The sequence below is a fragment of the Acomys minous genome (assembly GCF_964271855.1).
Source record: "Acomys minous genome assembly, chromosome: 4".
NCBI classification, from domain to species: Eukaryota; Metazoa; Chordata; class Mammalia; order Rodentia; family Muridae; genus Acomys; species Acomys minous.
In genome coordinates this window covers 129488768-129503769 of record NC_140486.1, presented here as the reverse complement: position 1 = coordinate 129503769, position 15002 = coordinate 129488768, and the positions used below count along the sequence as shown (strand labels likewise).

At 44.3% G+C, this 15002-nt stretch overlaps 1 long non-coding RNA gene across 1 annotated transcript in view; it reads left to right on the top strand.

Annotated features, from left to right (window-relative positions):
• The first annotated feature begins 1331 nt into the window (after positions 1-1331).
• Positions 1332-15002, top strand: part of LOC311595463 — a 76051-nt gene continuing 62380 nt past the window's right edge. The window contains exon 1 of the long non-coding RNA XR_014778454.1: positions 1332-1436. This is a non-coding gene — a long non-coding RNA (uncharacterized lncRNA). The remainder of the gene's footprint in view (positions 1437-15002) is intronic.

Genomic DNA, 15002 nt, shown 5'->3' with positions numbered 1-15002 from the left:
CCCTACCACAATGTCAGACACTTTTCGTGAGATTTTCTAATGTGTTTCAGAAATCCATGCTGCATGCCTACACCTCCAGGACGGCTATGATTTCAGTAGAAAACTGTTTTACCCAACTTACAGCAAAACCAGCTGGGATTCAATTTGGAATTAACTTAAATGTCAATTTTGAAAGGACTGGCATTTGAGGGGTGTGTCTTCACTTATCTTCAGATGTTGATAGATAGTGCTCAGCTTTTCCTCAAGTAGGGTCCTTCCCGCTTCCTTCTCAAAATGTTAGGCTCTCATAAACTATTGTGAATATGTTTTTCTTCTTTTCTATTTCTGAGTGAAGAGGTATGGGACATAGAACAAATATATTTAAAAATATTTATCCTGTATCAAATCACTTTAACATTTTTGTATTAATTGTGATGTTTTATAATTAGTTTCCAATGTATGAAAATCACAGGAACAGCAAACACATGTATGTGTAGTTTGAGCTCTTCCTTCCAAAATTCATTGTATTCATTTGATTTTGCTTATCAATTCCAAAACTCCAAGATTACTGAATATTTCATATGACAGACACTCCTATTCAATTATTTGCACTGAAAATATTTTAATGTTTTGTTATGTAGCATATTTGCTCCAAAAGTGTTAAAGTAAATTTTGCCATATTTGATCATACTTTAATAAGAGAGGGGTTTTTTTTTTGTAATAAATGACATTTTTAAGGAACTTTTTCAATTCAGAAATCATATATGGCATGGTCCTTTTTATTTGTTACTATAGAAATTACATGCCGGCTTTGCAGTACTGGATCCCTGCTTTGTAGTAAGGTCAATGTACTTTCCTTGGTAGTAAATTATCATTCTCCTAAAATATGGCTGGGTTGTATGAGGAAAGAATTAGAATCCGGCTGTTGATAGATAACATTCTCTTATATTCTCATTGCTTATGCTATTATCCTGAGAGTTCATTGTCCATTTATTCTGCAGAGGGAATTACATCTTTTCCAATGGAGAGTATATCTGGGGAAATCTAATGGGACCCACAGGTCCTCAAGTGGAGCAGATTTCCCAGGTATCTGAAGTTGTTGGCCCATCCACAATGTTCTTTTAAAATGACTGATAGTCACGTGTAAGTCCGTGTGCCATTACTCCAGACACGTACTGACTCATGTGAATAACCTACGTTTTCTTGCATACATTTTTGACAATCTTTAGTTTAACAGGAAATTGTCCATTCTTCCATGCTTTCAATGTGTTTCTATCAAGATGCATTTATTATGCTTTCATATATTTACATTTCTAAATCCTCGTGTTATTCAATTTTTCCTTCCTATTTAGGAACTGAGCTTAAGATTATGTGGAACCTACTGGTTACTGACTTAAGAGAAAGGCAGCAGCAATAAAGACGGCCAAGAACACAGAGGAAAAGAATATTTGCAAAGAGTAAGTGCAGCTTACCATGCAGGGGCAAAGGAGAGTACTAATTTAGTACTATTGTTAACATTTAATGTATAAGCATTAAAAGAGCTTCCAAAAATCCTGGAATTTAAATTCAAAGGAGCTAGTGATTCCACAACCTTGGTTACCAGTGGCTTTTCCCCATGGACAGTATGAAAGAGCCCTTCTTAGGCCACACCTGACTGTAATAGTTTATCATGCGCTAACATGATAAACAAATGCAACAGCTGTTAAATAAACCCAATGACTAAAAACCTGCCCTGGGCGCTAAAGAAACAAAGCAACTGTAGCAAGTAAATGATGGGACGATTCCCCAAGTGATTTTTCAGCTTAGAGCTTGTGACTGGCAGAATAACACCCTTCAAAGATGCTTTACAAGACCAAAATAAAAGATCTTTGGAGATACGGTCAGATACTTGAAATGGAGAGCATATCTGGGAAAATCCAGCGGATCCCATAGATCCATAAGGGAAGATGTTTGCCCTTACGTTCAGAGGGTGTAGCTAAAACACAGGGGTCACAAAGACAGGACCTTGGTAGCTTTGAAGGTAGAGGAAGACTGCAAGCCAAGGACTACACATGGCTTCTAGACTCCAGAAGAGGTGTGAGTCACGGCTCTTTGTTGGGGATGCCGGAAGGAATGTGTCTGGGACACGCTTAGACATTAACAGTGAGATATACCTCAGACTCCTCTACATCACAGAATAAGACAGCACTTATGGAGTCACTAATCCTGTGTCTGTAGCAGCATTAGGACACTAACAGGGCTGCAGAGCAGGGATGCTATGCACTAATATTTCTATTTGGTCTTCCTCTACAAAGCAGCCTGTACTCACGGGCACATCTCTACTTGATGACCCCAAATATTTGTACCTCAGTTCATCTCTCCACAGCTTCTGACCCAGACCTTTCACATATCCCAGGACCCGAGTCTCTGCATAGACACCACCCCTGTGTTGGCTTTCCAGTGTGATCCCAGGTCCCAAGTCAATGAGTGACCCCTTAAATACTAGCACGAGACACCCACTGTGCCTGAACCTTCTCGGGTTCTGTCAGCCTCTCTGACACCATCGGCACTGCAGGAACTGAGAAAACCCGTCCCATCAAGTTCTGGCAATTATTGTCTCTGCAGAATATGATATGTTGAAGTCTTTATTAGCTACGGGACAATGACTATGGAAATAGTTGAACACAGAATACACAACTGTCCTTGGTACCCAACCTCAACGTTCAGCCTTACTAACTGGTCTCTGTAGTTACAACAAATAATACAGAGGACACACTGTGTAAAAGGCTCTGTAGGGACAATAGTAATCTTATTACAGATTTTTAAATGTAGTAAGGGGTCAAATAATGCAATGACTGCAAGCTTTATCATGGACTCTCAGACTGTATGGCCCAGAGAACCAGTCAAGGAGGTCAAGAGAACTTCTCTCACAAGTGGCACCAAAGCTGGAACCTTCAGGCAATTTGTGTCTCTAAAGCCATCAAAAGACAGATGTGGAAAAGAAGAGGAGAGGACATTCCAACTAGAAAGGGCAGTACCTACAGGGTTCTTGGCCAGGCCACAATGAAGGAAGCACTTTCAGAACACAGGTGAATGCGGGGAGACCCTGGCCGGAAAGACTGGGGAACCACAGAAAGCCAGATTCGAGGCCTTAGGACATTTACCCTTGTCCCAACCTGCAAGCAATGGGAAAGACAAGTTTTTTTTTTTTTTTATGCAAAGAAAGGGAGGTGGTGTCCACAGGATCTAGCACATTCTGAAAAAAAAAAAAAAAAAGCTAGCTCCACCTTGCCCTCAGCATGAAGTCATATCAAAGGCACTGCTCCCAGAGACAGCTGGGACACCAAGGAGAGGGACAATAGCTAGCGTCAAAGCTGCGCAGGAAGAACAGTGGACAGACTGCAGATCTCCTTAATCAAAAGCAGTGGCCTGCCAAGACAGACTGCCCAACACAGGGAGTCTGGGAAAGTCAAGATGGTCCCAGGCCTCCAGCTGTGCGGCCAGCAGGCACAGGCACTTCCAACCTTCAAGGATTTCCATCCCTGCCGGAGAATCAAGCATAGAAGCACTAAAGAGAACACCTTGGCCACGGCCGGTTCCATAGCTTACGTTCTCCAAAGTCACTGCTCTAGCAATCTCTAAAGCAAAATATGAGCGGCGATTCCATAAACAGCCTCACAGTTGCTAAAACACACAGTGCATGGGTTCCCTACTTAAGCTGCTCACAGGATACCTTGTGTGTATAATATTTACCCAGAGGCCAAGACATTTCAAGCATTTCCTCATTTAATCCTGACAACTTCTTGGCCAAGTGCTTTTATCTACTTCTCATATTCTCAAGAAAGAAAACGGAGGCTTAAGAAGATGGGTGACTTGTTGAAAGTGCCGGGGCCCAGCTTAAGACCCGCCCATGGGAGAGGGCTGACCACGGTCACCATTAATGATACTCTAGTAGGCTTGCAGACAGGAGCTTAGGATAACTGCCTTCTGAGGGGCTTCATCAAGCAGCCGATGGAGACACAGATGCAGAAACTCAAGACCAAGCACCAGGCCAATCTCGGGAAGTTCTGTAAAAGATTGGGAGGAAGGATAGAGGGAGCTGGAGGGGTCAAGGACACCAGAAGAAGACCCACGGAGTCAACTAACCTGAGCCCATGGGGGCTCACAGAGACTGAACCACCAACAAAAGAGCATGCATGGGCTGGACCTAGACCCCTACACATATGTAGCACATGTGTAGCTTGGTCCACATCTGGGGCCCCTAACAATGGGAGTAGGGGCTGTATCTAAGTCTATTGGCTGCTGCTGGGTTCCCTTCCCTTAGCCGAGCTGCCTTGGCACTCCCTGATGGGAGAGGATGGGCTTAGTCCTGCTGTGACTTGAGGTGCCAGGGTGGATTGGTGTCCTTTGGGTGTCTCCCCTTCTCTGGAACAAGGGGGAGGGGGAATGGGAGGAGGAGGAGAGGAGGGAGGGAGTTGGCATTGGGTTATAATTTAATGTGATTAAATAAATAAATAAATAAATAAATAAATAAATAAATAAAGGGGGGAGAATTGGTGGGGCCAATCAAATGGCAATACCTGACTGTTTGGTTCTAAGCACACAGTTTATGCTTTGTTTCAAACATCGAAAGAATCATTCTGAAGAAATAACAACTAAAAATACATATATACTGTTAAAGAGAATGTTTACCACGTGCTGAAGACAAAGATCTGTCTGGACACTCAAGATTCAAGCTGTCTGTCTCTGTGTAGCTCCCTAACACTTCCTCCCTCCCTCCTGCCATCCCCCCATCCCTTCTTCCCTTAGCCTACTTTGAGTGTTTTCTATACACCTGCATGTTGCACTCGGAGATTATAACCGTGAACTAGACACCGTCTTTGAGGAGTGTGTCACTCAGTCACACCTATAGAAACCAGCCGAGAAATGTGACTCCAGTCCAGAGCGCTCAGTTCTGCCAGCTTTTGGCAATTGAAGGAAAGCCCCAGCAGTCTCTGAAAGCCCCAATGTAGCGCTCAGATAAAAACAGAAATCTATCAAGAAGACAGCCGACCTGCTTAAAGGACCCCACTGACCAAACCACAGCGGGGGTGACTTGAACGTCAAAAGAATGACACAAAAAGCTTAACCTAGACTGGGTGGAATGAGGAACCTTGCGTTTATCAGAAGAGAGTAAAAGAAAGAAGCAAATGGGAATTGGTAGATCCCGGTGAAGCTGCTATTTGGAATTGCTTCCTTACTAGACATTAGTCAGAAGGCAAGGCGGCTTTTACATGCACAGTGATGGGGCGTGGCAGGACACGGTTAGCAGAGAACCAGTTATAGGCAAACAAGGAGCAAAGCACAGCCCTATGCCAGCTACTGGGGTGCAATGAGGACAAAGAGAAAGTCACTTGCAGGACAGTCTCTCAAAGACACATGACCTGAGTCTAGATGATGAAGAAATATCCCAGAATCCAACCCGGGGAACACAGGGGAGAGAAATCGTTGTTTGAAATCAGCCCGACACCACATAACGAACAGTGTAAGTTTGGGTCTAACCGGACATCAAAATATCTCCAACATTGCAACTGTCACCTCAGCAGCAAAAGATAAACCTACTGAACACAAGTGAAATGTCTTCAAAGTGCAATGTACACTACTGTAAAAAACCGTTTGCGTGGGGATCCTAACTGAGCAAATCCTTCCAGAAGAGGAGCCAAGACCCGAAGAGGAAAGATGGGGTTCGGATTCTGAAGCTGCCTGTCCACACCTCAGAGTCCTGTGCTATCTGCTCTAGAACCAATGCTGGTCTGGAGCAGTTCCCCCAGTCAAGCTAACATGAGCATCAAGCACTCAGTCATCGCCTCAGAGTCCAGCGACATCATCAGCCAGGGACTGACCACAGACGCAGCAGAGGATGGGTGCTGCCTCCACGGGGCTCTTCTGTAGGGCAGCTGGAACACAGCAACCGTGCGAAAGCATCGTAGGAAGTTTGCCAGTGGAGAAAGACATTTACTATGGTGTGTGCTTTCATCTATTAGTGAATTCTAGCTATAGCGGAAAGATCACCTTCATCAACCAGGCTTCATGGACGCAGAGCCTGGTCCTTTCACGGTGCCTCACCCGGCTTCACTCATTGGCCCACAACTCTAGGGAGAGAGCAATCTGTTTATTTCCTTTGTGTCTACATTCACAGGCCCGTTAATTCACCTAGAATTGGCAGAACTGACATAGAGGGGGCTGGAAGCTCAACAAGATAGGCTCAAAAGAGTAGCTCATTTATAAGCCATTAGTGAGGACGGGCAAATGATGCGAAAATATGTAATAAAATTTCCTATTAAAGAGCAGTGTTCTTTAGTAAACTGCACAGGAATTCCTCAGTCATTACAGGACGCCCAAAAAAAAGCTCATTAATGAAAAGGAATGCCCTGCTTTGTCCTCCAGTGAGCACCACGGCATGGTGAAATTTAACTTTTTGGATTCAAAGTGATAAATGCCTAAATATTTCATTGATTCTTCAGTGATAGTAAATGCCATCTGTATTCATAAACACTGAGTAAGATAAGATCCGTATGTGGGAAACTGCATCACCCAGGGTGAACTGGGCTCTCACTACGTTTGGAAGATGCAGACATTATGTGGCCCTGATACACTCATTCTGAAGGAAATCCGTCTTGTGACTACACTCGGGAAGGAAACTCCTGATCCTAGCGAAGAACTCCATGATGACAGTCAAGGGTCCATCTCTGACGCTGTTGGAATCTTCTGATGAGCAGCGGCCTCCAGCACCAAGCCAGGCCTTGAGAGTGAGTGGAGTACATTGTGGCCATTGACTCTTCATCAGGCCATTTGGCTCATTGATACTAAAGGGTTGTAATATGTTATTACATCAGTTTACAAAGCAGGAAGTTTCGTTGACCTGACTGGACCCGATTACTTGTCTTTTAAAAATATGCCCAGCCTAAGAGGGAGATTTATCATATTATACAGCTGAGAAACATTAGTGCCAAATAACCTAAGCTGTGCTGATCTCCAAAACACACACACACACACACACACACACACACACACAGAGAGAGAGAGAGAGAGAGAGAGAGAGAGAGAGAGAGAGAGAGAAGAGATTTTGAAGGAGGAGCCACCCGAAGAAAGACCTCCAGGTAGAGGAAGACATGGCTACAGCAAAACACAAAGTAGCTGGAAGCAGGTGACAGGCAAGTGGCAGACAGTGAGATACCTCTAACGATATTCCAGAGGAAGCACACGAGACCTTTACTAACAGAATCCTGATGTATTTTAATAGGATAGAAAGAAATACACAGAAAGGCTGAAGGACGATTACAAACAACCAGATCTATTGCAGGCTAGGGAGATCTTATTTAAACGTATCAAGCAGGATGAGCTGAGGGGACAGGTGACCAGTTTGGGGCTGGGTGAGGGAGGCAGTGGCGCGGGGACTGTTTGACAAGGGACCCATGATGGTGACGTTCAGTGAGCAGCTGGGTACTTGGAAACAAGGACAAGATCAGCCACATAGGCAAGTGAGACAGTAAGAGCAATGACAGCATGAAGACATCTATTGATCAGGGGGATCAATGGCTCCACTCAGTCGACGTAACTAACAACTCTCCACGAGTTGAGCTACGCAGGAGGAGCCAGAATGGTATTGCTGAGTGCGGGGCTGAGATGGTGGAGGATGGTCAGTGGATGGCAGGTACCGAAATACCATACCTGCCCAGAAACACGGGCTCTAAGTCAGCTTCCTCCTGGGAGGGAAGATCAGAAAACAGAGATCAAAGGAAATCATACCGATGATACTGTTCAATGCAATCATTGCAATGGAATCTTTTGATTAAAAAGTAGGTAACCAAAACAAACAGACAAACAAAAAAAACAAAAAAAACCACTGGTTCTATCCTAATAAATTCTATCATTTAATCAACAGTGATATGGCAGTGTTCATTTCTAAGTTCTGGAAAATGTCCCATGGCCGCACAACCTCTTAGTGATAAAAGCAAATGAGGTACATAATAAATATATGCCCATTTCTGTAATATCATAACTGCAGCTTCTCTATAAATTCGAAGGCATTCCCAGTGCTCTTCATCGGATAAAAGAAGGAAGGGTACACCGTGTGTCTTGCTTACTTTTAATAGGTATGATAAACACCATAACCAAGGCAACTTACAAAGAAAACTTACAGGGGCTCACAGTTTCAGAGGGTTGTCAATGATTAGCACACTGGGAGCGTGGCAGCAGGCAGCCAGGCATGGACCTACAGCTGAGGGTTTCTATCCTGACCCACAGCCACCCATGGACCTACAGCTAAGGGCTTCTATCCTGACCCACAAGCACAAGCACAAGGCAGAAACACAGGTAGGCTTAACCCAGACACATGCTGTCACCACAAGGGACTACAGTAGACACATATTTAAAGTCAAGCCAACTAAAGATACATTGTTAAAATATTAAATGTTACCACCAGCTTTTCTATGGTGGTTTAAAGTTTCTAGAGGGAAGAACCACCCACAGACGTTCAAGCTGCAATGTCTTCCTTGTAAGGCAAATGCACTGAATTCTCTTCTCAACTTGTGCAGTCATGAACAGTGCCACCACAATCAAGGTCAGCACACATGGAATGCACATTTTGATTCCATTAGGAAAAATACAGGGAAGGGATTTTAAGTAAAAAAAAAAAAAGCATTCAATGCATTTGATCATCAGAGAGAAGTGCTCTCATGAGCCTAGAGTCCACTCCCTCATTGTATCTGGAGAGGAGACAAAACCCAGGCTACTTTTGGTAAATCAAAACTATCATCGCTACTTTTAAACTTGTATTTCTATTAATTCTTATATGCTCAATATATCAATTTTTAATCACTTGTTCCCCTCTGTGGTAAATAATCTATACGCTTTGCCTGGCGAAGACAAATCATGTTACTTCTGGTGATTTAATCTAATTCCTTCATGTATTAAGTAAGGACCTGCTCTCCATCATATCCTGTATGGAGGAGTTTTTTGGTTTTCTGTTTTTATTTGTTATTATTTTATGTTACATACAGTTTACTTTGCATATGTGTCTGCCTATACTTTCTTTACAACTTACTTCATACGTGATTTTATGTTCACCAAACCCTCATTGCCCCAACAGGCAACTAAGCAAACAACACTTTTAAAGACATTTATAAATGGGGGATACAAGAATCCGGATCACTGTGCGCACAACGAACTGGGGTGTTTTCACTCTGGAGATGACAAACATGAAGACAGACGGGTCTGAGCTTCACACTTACTGACAACAATAACGCTCTGACTCTAACACACACGGCTATTGACAAGTGCGTATTAACAAGTGCATGCTGATACAAGCCTTCTCTTAGGGACGTGGATCTGGGAGAGTTACTTAACTTCTTTAGTCACCAGAAAGAATTCAAGCCCATAAGTTTCCAAAAGAACCAAGACATAAATTTCAAGGAGCGACTCTTCCAAGGAAAACATCGTTCAGCCCGTCCCCAAGGACACATACAAGTATACAAGACATCATCAGTACCTTAGCAGCAGCCATTTTCTTTAGCCCATTTCCCAGCAATATTGAAGCTGTCTACACCTTTATCTTAACACCTACACAGAAGGGAAAGACACTAGCATAGAAAGTGGATGCACAGAGTGGAAAAGGCTCAGCCTCACACACTGGTGGCTATAAGCTTCAAATCCTGCGTCCACCACCAACCAGTTAAGTTTATTCTGAATAACTCAAGTGGCTACTCAGAGCTCCCTTGCCTATAGCACAGGCTAGCTTAATGTTAGTGGCACAGGTTAGACCCTCAAATTATGCTGTAATGATATCCAAGGAAGAACATGCTGAATAATTTGCTACAAAGTATTATGTGTTTATAATAAATAGATTTTTTTCATGCGTACAAATGTAACAGTGTGTACATACACAATTCTGGTTTTTGTTTTGTTGTTTTTAAGTTACCAGATAAATGGCCAAGTTTCTTCAAATTTTTAGGAACTCTAAAGAAAAAGTTTGATTGTTCCATAATCTGGAGATCAAAAAATCCCCATTAAGATACTCTAATAAGATAACAATGGAGACTTATCTCATCCAGTCCATTAAACATAGTAAAAATATACATTGATTCACAAAGCCTCCAGATTATCATATTCTCATTATAATTAGCAAGTAATAGCATGTACAAACACAGAACGAAGCTAATCTTTCCTTCAATCATCCTGTTTTATTCCAGAAGCAATTAATTATGTAAAGTTTGGGGCAGAGTAAGTGCAGCAAGAAAGGTTTGAGAACAAATAATTAACTACAAAAGGAGCCGACAGACAGAACAACATAGCAAAGTAACATCACATAAAATCCAGAAAACAGTTAGAGAGAAGCAAATCTTCGCATGTAGTCAAAATGCAACTTCTGGTAAAGAGAACCTTAGCAGGAGGCAATGAAAAGTTTTAAATTGTTCATCTAAGCCCATTTTTTCATATTCCAGTGGAGTTGATACAACCGCAAAATTTAAAAATAAAAACTCAATTTACATTAGTGTGAAAATATAGCTCCAGGAGAGAAATGACAACTTAATAAATATCAACCAATTTCTGAGAATAAAAAAATGTTGAAAATAACCCTGCTGTTTGGGCCATGTGCAGGCCAATTTCATTTCTAGAAATTTAGAGTTGTATAACTGAAGTATATTCCAGTGGATCCGAACATCAAGTTACATAATTATCAAAGTTCACATCCTGTTTTGCTTTTTCAGCAAAGAGCATGACAGGCCTGGGGTGGCAGCAATAGGAGAATATTCATTTAAAGCAACACATAGTCCTAAACTTAACAGAAAATACTTCTTATTTTACATATACATTTATATTATTACATATATCTACAATAAGCTACCTACAGCAAGAAGAACCATGAAACAATCAGGAATTATATAAATGGTACATGCTTAGTGTTTTGGCTATTCATATTTGGCAGCTCTGAAGAAAACATCTTTACTATCATGGTGTGTCTAAAATTCTGAATATAAATCAATATCTATCATATCTCATCATTATCAACTTAAAACATCTAACTAGACCTAAAAACATCTTAAACCCTAAACAACTAAGCTTAATTGTAATACTAAACTATCTGGTCTTCAACCCCATCAGAGACTTGAGAGGGAATAAAATTAATTACCTGAGTATGTAGGGGGTACAGTTTAGCAGCTTCCTAAATGAGAAGACGACAGAGACAGTTTGCTACCTGAGCCAGCACCCAAAACTCTCTACTCCAAAGTTAAGCAATAGTAAGCAGTCTTTTAGAAATCAAAATATTAAAATACGAAATATTTTAGTTGTATTTATTATTTAAAAATAAAAGAAAAAATTACTTAACTAAATATCTGTGGTTTTCTAGAACTTTCCAAAAGCAAATTATCAAGTTTCTGTGCCTTTCTTCCCAGAGAACAGCAAAAATCCTGTTGGATACTCAAGTACCTTTTATAGAAATTTTCATAGCAATTTGTCTTAATTGTAAAGAAACAGTCACAAAACAGCAACCGTATTTGTTGATTTTAGATGTAGTGCACCTGAAAATCAGGGGGAATAGCAGAAAGCCACCATCTAAAGTCTACCGCTGTGGGAGTGACCGCGAGGGGTTCGTGTTCTGGACTAAACATCCCATCTCCTCAGTGTGGCTTCGTCGGAGGAGAACAAGCACAAGTATCAGACAATGAGAACCGTCCAATAGAAGCGGATGATGGAAGGTGAGGACCGTCTGACAGAAGATGGAAGGTGAGAACCGTCTGACAGAAGATGGAAGGTGAGGACCGTCTGACAGATGATGGAAGGTGAGAACCGTCTGACAGAAGATGGAAGGTGAGAACCGTCTGACAGAAGATGGAAGGTGAGGACCGTCTGACAGATGATGGAAGGTGAGAACCGTCTGACAGAAGATGGAAGGTGAGAACCGTCTGACAGAAGCGGAAGATGGAAGGTGAGGACCGTCTGACAGAAGATGGAAGGTGAGGACCGTCTGACAGAAGATGGAAGTTGAGAACCGTCTGACAGAAGCGGAAGATGGAAGGTGAGAACCGTCTGACAGAAGATGGAAGGTGAGGACCGTCTGACAGAAGATGGAAGGTGAGGACCGTCTGACAGAAGCGGATGATGGAAGGTGAGGACCATCTGACAGAAGCGGATGATGGAAGGTGAGGACCGTCTGACAGAAGATGGAAGGTGAGGACCGTCTGACAGAAGATGGAAGTTGAGAACCGTCTGACAGAAGCGGAAGATGGAAGGTGAGAACCGTCTGACAGAAGATGGAAGGTGAGGACCGTCTGACAGAAGATGGAAGGTGAGGACCGTCTGACAGAAGCGGATGATGGAAGGTGAGGACCATCTGACAGAAGCGGATGATGGAAGGTGAGGACCGTCTGACAGAAGCAGATGATGGAAGGTGAGAACCGTCTGACAGAAGCGGATGATGGAAGGTGAGGACCGTCTGACAGAAGATGGAAGGTGAGGACCGTCTGACAGAAGCAGATGATGGAAGGTGAGGACCGTCTGACAGAAGCGGAAGATGGAAGGTGAGGACCATCTGACAGAAGATGGAAGGTGAGAACCGTCTGACAGAAGCGGATGATGGAAGGTGAGGACCGTCTGACAGAAGCGGATGATGGAAGGTGAGGACCGTCTGACAGAAGATGGAAGGTGAGGACCGTCTGACAGAAGATGGAAGGTGAGGACCGTCTGACAGAAGCAGATGATGGAAGGTGAGGACCTTCTGACAGAAGCGGATGATGGAAGGTGAGGACCGTCTGACAGAAGCGGAAGATGGAAGGTGAGAACCATCTGACAGAAGCAGATGATGGAAGGTGAGGACCGTCTGACAGAAGCGGATGATGGAAGGTGAGGACCGTCTGATAGAAGATGGAAGATGGAAGGTGAGGACCATCTGACAGAAGCGGAAGATGGAAGGTGAGGACCATCTGACAGAAGCGGATGATGGAAGGTGAGGACCGTCTGACAGAAGCGGAAGATGGAAGGTGAGGACCGTCTGACAGAAGCGGATGATGGAAGGTGAGGACCGTCTGACAGAAGCGGAAGAAGGAAGGTGAGGACCGTCTGACAGAAGCGGAAGATGGAAGGTGAGGACCGTCTGACAGAAGCCGATGATGGAAGGTGAGGACCATCTGACAGAAGCGGATGATGGAAGGTGAGGACCGTCTGACAGAAGCGGATGATGGAAGGTGAGGACCGTCTGACAGAAGATGGAAGGTGAGGACCGTCTGACAGAAGCAGATGATGGAAGGTGAGGACCGTCTGACAGAAGCGGAAGATGGAAGGTGAGGACCATCTGACAGAAGATGGAAGGTGAGAACCGTCTGACAGAAGCGGATGATGGAAGGTGAGGACCGTCTGACAGAAGCAGATGATGGAAGGTGAGGACCGTCTGACAGAAGATGGAAGGTGAGGACCGTCTGACAGAAGATGGAAGGTGAGGACCGTCTGACAGAAGCAGATGATGGAAGGTGAGGACCTTCTGACAGAAGCAGATGATGGAAGGTGAGGACCGTCTGACAGAAGCGGATGATGGAAGGTGAGGACCGTCTGATAGAAGATGGAAGATGGAAGGTGAGGACCATCTGACAGAAGCGGAAGATGGAAGGTGAGGACCATCTGACAGAAGCGGAAGATGGAAGGTGAGGACCGTCTGACAGAAGCGGATGATGGAAGGTGAGGACCGTCTGATAGAAGATGGAAGATGGAAGGTGAGGACCGTCTGACAGAAGCGGATGATGGAAGGTGAGGACCGTCTGACAGAAGCGAATGATGGAAGGTGAGGACCGTCTGACAGAAGCAGATGATGGAAGGTGAGGACCGTCTGACAGAAGCGGAAGATGGAAGGTGAGAACCGTCTGACAGAAGCCGATGATGGAAGGTGAGGACCATCTGACAGAAGCAGATGATGGAAGGTGAGGACCATCTGACAGAAGCGGATGATGGAAGGTGAGGACCGTCTGACAGAAGCGGATGATGGAAGGTGAGGACCGTCTGACAGAAGCGGAAGATGGAAGGTGAGGACCGTCTGACAGAAGCGGATGATGGAAGGTGAGGACCGTCTGACAGAAGCGGAAGATGGAAGGTGAGAACCGTCTGACAGAAGCGGATGATGGAAGGTGAGAACCGTCTGACAGAAGCCGATGATGGAAGGTGAGGACCGTCTGACAGAAGCGGATGATGGAAGGTGAGGACCATCTGACAGAAGCAGATGATGGAAGGTGAGGACCATCTGACAGAAGCAGATGATGGAAGGTGAGGACCATCTGACAGAAGCAGATGATGGAAGGTGAGGACCATCTGACAGAAGCAGATGATGGAAGGTGAGGACCGTCTGACAGAAGCGGAAGATGGAAGGTGAGAACCGTCTGACAGAAGCGGATGATGGAAGGTGAGAACCGTCTGACAGAAGCGGATGATGGAAGGTGAGGACCGTCTGACAGAAGCGGATGATGGAAGGTGAGGACCGTCTGACAGAAGCGGAAGAAGGAAGGTGAGGACCGTCTGACAGAAGATGGAAGGTGAGAACCGTCTGACAGAAGTAGAAGATGGAAGGTGAGGACCGTCTGACAGAAGATGGAAGGTGAAAACCGTCTGACAGAAGTAGAAGATGGAAGGTGAGAACCGTCTGACGGAAGTAGAAGATGGAAGGTGAGAACCGTCTGACAGAAGCGGAAGATGGAAGGTGAGGACTGTCTGACAGAAGATGGAAGGTGAGGACAGTCTGACAGAAGATGGAAGGTGAGGACCATCTGACAGAAGCGGAAGATGGAAGGTGAGGACCGTCAGACAGAAGATGGGAGGTGAGGACCGTCTGACAGAAGCGGAAGATGGAAGGTGAGGACCGTCTGACAGAAGATGGAAGGTGAGGACCGTCTGACAGAAGCGGATGATGGAAGGTGAGGACCGTCTGACAGAAGATGGAAGGTGAGAACCGTCTGACAGAAGTAGAAGATGGAAGGTGAGGACCATCTGACAGAAGCGGAAGATGGAAGGTGAGGACCGTCTGA